The sequence below is a fragment of the Syngnathoides biaculeatus genome, chromosome 2 (genome assembly GCF_019802595.1).
Source record: "Syngnathoides biaculeatus isolate LvHL_M chromosome 2, ASM1980259v1, whole genome shotgun sequence".
NCBI classification, from domain to species: Eukaryota; Metazoa; Chordata; class Actinopteri; order Syngnathiformes; family Syngnathidae; genus Syngnathoides; species Syngnathoides biaculeatus.
In genome coordinates, this window is record NC_084641.1 from 37654380 (window position 1) to 37662102 (window position 7723).

Genomic DNA, 7723 nt, shown 5'->3' on the forward strand with positions numbered 1-7723 from the left:
ATGGTTCAAATTGATGGGAAGCCGAATGGAGCAAAATACAGGACCATTCTGGAAAAAAAAAAACCTGTTGGGAGTCTGTAAAAGACCTGAGACTGGGACAGAGATTTATCTTCCAACGGGACAATGATCCAAAAAATAAAGTCAAATCTACAATGGAATGGTTCACAAATAATCCAGGTGTTAGAATGGTCCTGTCAAAGTCCAGACCTGAATCCAATCGAGAATCTGTGGGCAGACCTGAAGACTGCTGTTCAAAAACGCTTTCCATCCAACGTCACTGAGCTCGAGCTCTTTTGCAAGCAAGAATGAGCAAGAATTTCAGTCTATCGATGTGCAAAACTGATCGAGACATACCCCAAGCGACTTGCAGCTGTCATTGCAACAAAAGGTGGCGCTACAAAGTATTTATGCAAGGGGGCCGAATAATATTGTATGCCTCAATTTTTGTAGGTTTTTATTCGTTAAAAAAGTTTAAAATATCTAATAAATTTCGTTCCATTTCACTATTCTGTCCCAGTTGTTGTTGATTCTTGACAAAAAAAAAATATATGCCTTTATGTTTTAAGCCTGAAATGTGCTGAAAGTTTGTAAAGTTCAAGGGGGATACTTTCACAAGGCACTGTATTTGTCCCACTAGAGGGAGTCTACACTTGTCTACAGGAAGTCACTGATGGTGTCATGGTGCACTCGGCTGACTTTGGTGCGGCCAGCTTCGGTTCAGTTCCCACTCTGTGTTAATGTGAGTGCGAATGGTTGGCCGTGTCTATTTGTGCCCTGCGATTGACGGGCAACCAGTTCAAGGTGGAGTCCGCCTTTTGACTGAAGTCAGCTGGAATAGGCTCGAGACCCCAGGACCCTCACCGAGATAAGTGGTGTTGAGAATGGATGGATGTGTGACTCTGAATAAGGAATACATGATAATTGCTTTCACCACCCTCTTTGTCCAATTGGGTCCAATCATTTCAACAGCATCTTTATTTTCATTTATCTTAAAATATATCTCGAGTATTTGCTGTGTATACATCTCAGTCGGGGCCTTCGAAAGTCAGTCCAGAATGGCGCAGCTAAGCCAAGCATTCACAAACTGGTTCTGCTTACAAGAAAAGCAAACAGTATCTTCCGTGTGAGCCCTAAATGCATGGAGCCAAAAACGGTCATACTGTATTTCAAACACGTTTGTCCTCGAAATAATTTGGCTGATGCATTGCTTGATAGCTCGTGCTTGTGGTCCAGATTGAATGCGGCACCAGCAGCAGCTAACAAGTCAGGATTCTTTTTCTAAAGCTCATTAGTGTGGGTTACTTGAACACAGCCAATTAAATATTCAGATCAAACTCGGTCCTGGGGCAGGTTTGTTTTCATTTTTGCATTTTTAATCCGATCCTTGATGTGAATGAATAAAAATAGTACATAGTGTACATAGTACTAAGAGTTTTTTATGATTAGATTAAAAACAATTGGCAAAATAGTTTTGGTTTTTCTTTTTTTTTTTTTTTTTGATTACCCATTTAAAATGGAAAAAACTAATGATCCAGCGATTCTTTTATCACATTGAAAAGAAAAAATACAAACAACTCGTGATCGCCATGTCTGTAAAAATTGTCACATAACTTTAGCCAACATTGGCTAATATGGCTGGGAAAATGCCGGAATACAGTGTCATGTTAAGAGTGTTTGTACTTTGTAGCATTTGTTTTTTAAGGACATTCTCTCTGTCATCTTTTGGGACTCTTTGTGTTTGTTTTCTCTCTTTTCTGAAGCAATGGATTGTGAAATCATAAACGTTAGTGTGTAGATCAATATAGGGGGTTGGGTGATTATCTGTGGTGGAATGGATCTCCGAGAGCAAATTCTCACCTTCTCGGACCACTTGTAAAGGACACAAACTCAGGAATCACCAACACCAGTAATGAATGGCAGTGATACCTGGGAAATACGGTGCTAAAGGCTCTTATCGCTGTTTTCTTTGTGATAACAGATTTATTTACCTTCACAAATGATTCTATCACAGAAAATCTAAATTGTGTATTACTTTATGAAAATAGTCTATTTTTGTAACATTGTGTGACAGAGGTACTTTAAGAGTAGAGCAGAGTTTTGTCATGTCCATGGTTAGCTGACACTGATGGGTAATTTACAAAAATTAAAGTCTTGCATAGCAAAGAGTAAATTACAGTTTTAAAGTTTTGGGCCACCTTACATTGTTTTGTTTCAGACGTCAATGTACTTCAGAAGAATGCAGATCTCTGGCAATGACAGACAAATGTCATTCTGACGAATGTTACCAACTATTGGGGGCAAACAAAACATTGACTCAGACATTTAAAATGGGAGCTCACCAAAATCTACATTTCTTCTCTTGACCCATGTACTAATCATCAGTCAGATGTCTTTTGTGTTCACTGTATATTTTAGACTATTTACTGTTTTAGCGGGTCAAAAAGGGAGATGGTCATTAAACGACAGTGAAAGCCTAAGACCTTTGTACAATATGTATTTTCATCTTTAAAAAAAGGCGACTTGTAACACTTGATGGAACAATGCCACTGGTTATGTGGGGACAGAGAAAAGTAGAAACCACATCACCATCCAAAGCATTTACTTCATGAGGGTCCTCCAGATGGAACAGGGCTTGGCCATCGCTCGCTGCCTAAGCGATTGCTATTTGAGCACCAATCCATTTGTCAAACAGGACAGATGTCACTTAAGTATACAGTAGTGCAAACATTAGGGCTTTCGAACTCAGGATGATCTTGTGTGTTACTTTGTATACATTTGCGTGTGTGTATGTGTGTGTCTGCGTGCATGTGTGTGTGTGTGTGTGTGTGTGTGTGCGTGTGCGTGTGCGTGGGTGTGTGTGTGTGTGTGTGTGTGTGTGTGTGTGGTGTGTGTGTGTGTGTGTGTGTGTGTGTGTGTGTGTGTGTGTGTGTGTGTAAAGCGGAAATGCATCTGTGATATGACTACAACTTATCTTTGTTGTTGAATTAAACCCTTGGAGATATGAGCATAAATCACTATGGAAATCAGGAGGCTCCAGCACGAGAGCCATAGTATTGCCATATTAACTAAATAAACCACAACCAGGATATGGTGATGCAACAAAATATTGAGTTTTGTCCTTCTGCACCTATAACAGCTTCCACTCTTCAGTGAAGACTTTTTAGAAGATTTTGGTTTTCACAGGAAATGGATTGATGGAGGGCTACACGGTTCTGAAAAATGTGTCGAGTTTGCATGTTCTCCTCGTGCCTGCGTGGGTTTTCTCTGGGCACTCCAGTTTACATACCAAAAAATATACCAAAAAAAAAAAAAACGTGAATTGGAAACTCGAAATTGCCCTGGGGTGTGATTGTGAGTGCAACTGTTGTCTGTCTCCATGTGCCCTGCTATTGGCTGGCAACCAGTTCAGGGTGTACCCTGCCTCCTGCTCAATGACAGCTGGGATTAGCTCCAGCACTCCTGTGACCCCCGTGAGGAGAAGCAGCTCAGAAAATGGATGGATGGATGAATTGATGGGTTAAGATCAGGACTCTGTTTTTTTCCACAACAAACTCATTCAAGCTGCTTTAGGCGCGGAGGAACAGACACGGGGCCTTCCTCAAACTTTTTCCACAACGTTAAAAGCATAGAATTGTCAAAAACCTCTTGGTTTTATTAAAACTAATAAAGTGATGCATCCAATTCCTGACTAATTAATAAATGGATTTCTTTTTATGTACTGTTTAAAGCAGGAAAAATGTCAAACTGAAGGAATACTCAAATACATTTTTACTAAGTAATCTCAACGCATCTTGAAAGGAGTGTGAGTGTATGCAAAGGTAGAAAAGAAGTACAAAGATGAAGATTTAATTGAAGACAATTGAGCTATAATAATCCCTCCAGGGTGTCACTAAGAAATAATCATTCAGGAGGATCTTAAAAGTCTCCTAACACTTTTGTATCACTGATTATTTGTGGTGACGACTGTGATGAAGATGAGTAAGAAATATATGGCACAAAATTAATTGCAGGCACTTTCACTACAGCAAAGAGCCAATAGTCTCTTCTGCTTTCTGGATTATTTTCTATGTCATGTCTCTGTAATGTTCATGAAAAGAGGTAATGCTATTAATAAAACACGTTTAAAGTCACAGTCTGAGTCACATATGGATGTGCATGTGTGCATATGAGGCATCGTTAGGAGTGTTACTCATGATTATCTCTTACACTTACTATTAAAAGGCTCTCACACACACAAACTCTCATAAACATGCTCATGAACACTTGTCAAAAGCTCTTGTAAACATTAGTCAAACACTCATACCCATGACTGAAAATCTTGCTCTTATAAACACTAGTCAAACATGCTCATGAACATGTCAAATGGTTTTAAACAAACACTCATACATACACAGAGCTGAAAGTCTTTCTCATAAACACTACACAAACGCACTCATGAACACTTGTCAAATGCTCTTTCAAAAGCTATCACACACACCGCTGACAGTCTTGCTCTTGCTTGGCTACGTTGGAATAGCCAACCTCCCCCAGTCCGTGCCCATATTTAAATATGTCACTCATATTGAAATGAACCCTGAATGCAGCCCTATGGTGGGGCACAACTCAGTGCAAACTGTTGGCCGCAGTCAGAAGCTCAGGTAAATGCACAGGGTTGCAACAGAAAGGGTGTCCAGTTTAAAACTTTGCCAAACAAATATGAGCATTCAGCCAATGAATTCTATCGGGTGTGGACCAAACATACAAACTCTGCCATGGGCGGCATCAACCTCAGAGCGCTGGTGGAAAGTCAGCTACTGCGGATCGAAGACAAAGAAGAGGTGGAAAGCTAGTTCTCAGGCAGAAAGAGAAGAGGAACGCACAGTCTAAAATTGAATATGGGGATTTGAAAGTTGGAACTATAACTGGACAATCTTGGGAGTTGGTTGACTTGTTGATTAAGAGAAAGGTTGATATATTTTGTGTCAACTGGAGCCGGCGGAAAGACAGTAAGCCTGGAGATTTAGGGGCAGGGTTTAAATTGTTTTAGCATGGTGTAGATGAGAAGTTAAATGGAGTAACGGTTATTTCAAGGGAAGAGTTAGCGAAGGATGTCAGGAAGGTGAAAAGAGTATCAGATCGAGTGATGAGACTGAAACTTCAAATTGAGGTTGTTGAGGGTATTATTAGTGGCTATGCCCCACAATAGGATGTGACCTGATGGTGAAAGTCTTGATTAATGCAGATTGCAATAGACATGTTAGCTAAGGAAACAGAAGAAGACTTTTTTTGTTTACTTTTCAAGAAACTTTAATTAGCACACCACAAAAGCCACCAAATACAAATTTATAAAACCATTAAAAGGGATGCTAGTCACTCACATCAACAAATAAATAAATGAAAATTTCAACACCACCTACTGAGCATGAAGCATTTCCAACAGCCCTCCTATCCATGAAGGGATCCAGATTATTGGTAACAGTGCCACCCTTCGACGAGCTGCCACCTCTCACACAGTGAAGTGCAGTGGTACCTTGACATAAGAGTAACTTTACATAAGGGTTTTTCGGGATACAACCCAGGTCCGGGATGTTTTTTTTTGCTTTGTTTTGTCAGCCAGGATTTGACGTACGAACGATTTTCGGAAGATAGCGCCACCATCGTTAAAATGCTGAAACGTGGTCTTCACTTGGTCTTTCCACGTATGCACCTCGGCTCAGTACCATCTCTGTGCAGTTATTTTGCATTTAGTACAAAAAAATATTCAACCATTTTCAACCATCCGGCTCGAGAAAGCAAGTGCTAGGGAAACCAGTGAAATGAAGAGGATTATGTGGATGGTGAAATACAGTAATGGGAAACCACGAACAGGGTGTACGAGTGAGCATCTTGGAAAAAGGCATGACCGTTTTACATCAATCATGTAGGCAATGAGGAAAAAGAGTCACCACTGGGTTTTAGTTGCTTTTTATTCAACACTTTGGCAGCACACACCTAACAACAGCTATTGCTCCCACACTCACTCTCCCCTTAGTCTGCCTTACCCCATACCCCTCTGCTCTTAAATGAGTACACTCATAGTTACAGATAATATAATATGTACGATTCTCAAGCAGAAGGAAAGTCGATAACGCCAGCCAAGGGGCTGAGAATTATGTCGAAGCTACGGAGCTGAGGAGGAGCTGACAGCGGAGGAATTAAAAGAATGGCAGATGCAGCAGCATTAGCGGTGTGGGTTGTTTTCACTGACGTCACATTTTTTTTGCTTAATTACCCATACACTACTGCGCGGCGCCATTTAACCACCCTACCTAACGCCTACCACTGTGGCAGCCTCCAGAATGCTCTCCCTACTACTGTTTGTCTTTTTGTCTTTCACGGGCATCTTGGGACTCAAGTACACAAGACAGGACTTGCTAACCAACAGAGAGCCTTCTTCTAACATTTTTTTTTCAACAACTCACCAATTCGCTGAAGCTTTTTCCAGAGTTGCTCATCGGCACACCCTTCAAAGCCTCACAACGAAGAGGCACACGATCCGGGATACAAGGCCGCCTTCGAAAGCGGGGACATCGTCTTACACATCCGACGAAAGACTTTGGGGTTTTTGCAGCTCTGTGCTTCACGGAGACTTGGCTTTGTGGACGGGTGCCCAACGTTGCTATCACGCTCCCCGGCTTCAACCTCCATCGTGCTGATTGTGTCACCGAGCTAACAAGCTTAATTGTTAATCTTTTCAGAAGGCCAACACTACAGTTAAGATCCTTTTTTTGTTCGTCACTTCAAAGATTCGAGAATTTTATGAAATACTGGATTTCTTTATTCTTTTGTCCTTCTGCCATTGTCATCAAATTTTAAACAGATAATAAACATTTCGCTTTATCGTGGTGAACTAATTTATAAGTTTTACTTTTGGAAAAAAAATGGAATAAATGGAGTTTGTCTCGATATTAAAAAAGTAATTTTCCACCACCTTTTGTTTTCCATGTTACCATACAGGTAAGTTGAATATGCTTTTATACAGTGAAGAAATTAAGTATTTTAACACCCTGTTCTCCCACTTGGAAATCATGGAGGGGCCTGAAATTTTCACCGTAGGTGCATGTCCACTGTGAGAGAGATAATCTAAAAATAAAAATCCAGAAATCACAATGTAAGATTTGTTAACACTTTATTTGTGTGATACAGCTGCAAATAAGTATTTGAACACCTGAGAAAACCAATGTTAATATTTGGTACAGTGGTCTTTGTTTGCAACAACAGAGATCAGATGTTTCCTGTAAATGTTCATGATGAGATTGTTTGCACGCACTGCAGGAGGGATTTTTGGCCCACTCCTCCACACAGATCTTCTCTAGATCAGACAGGTTTCTGGGCTGTCGCTGAGAAATAGAGTTTCAGGTCCCTCCAAATATTTTCTATTGGGTTTAGGTCTTGAGACTGGCTAGGCTACGCCAGAACCTTAATATGCTTCTTACGGAGCCACTCCTTGGTTTTCCTGGTTGTGTGCTTCGGTTCATTGTCATGTTGAAAGACCCAGCCATGACCCATCTTCAATGCTCTAACTGAAAGAAAGGTTGTTCCCCAAAATCTCACAATACTTGGCCACGGTCATCCTCTCATCCTGTCCCATATGCAGAAAAACACCCCAAAGCATGATGCTACTACCCCCATGCTTCACAGTAGGGATAGTATTCTTGGGATGAAACTTATCATTGTCTTCCTCCAAACACGGTTAGTGGAATTA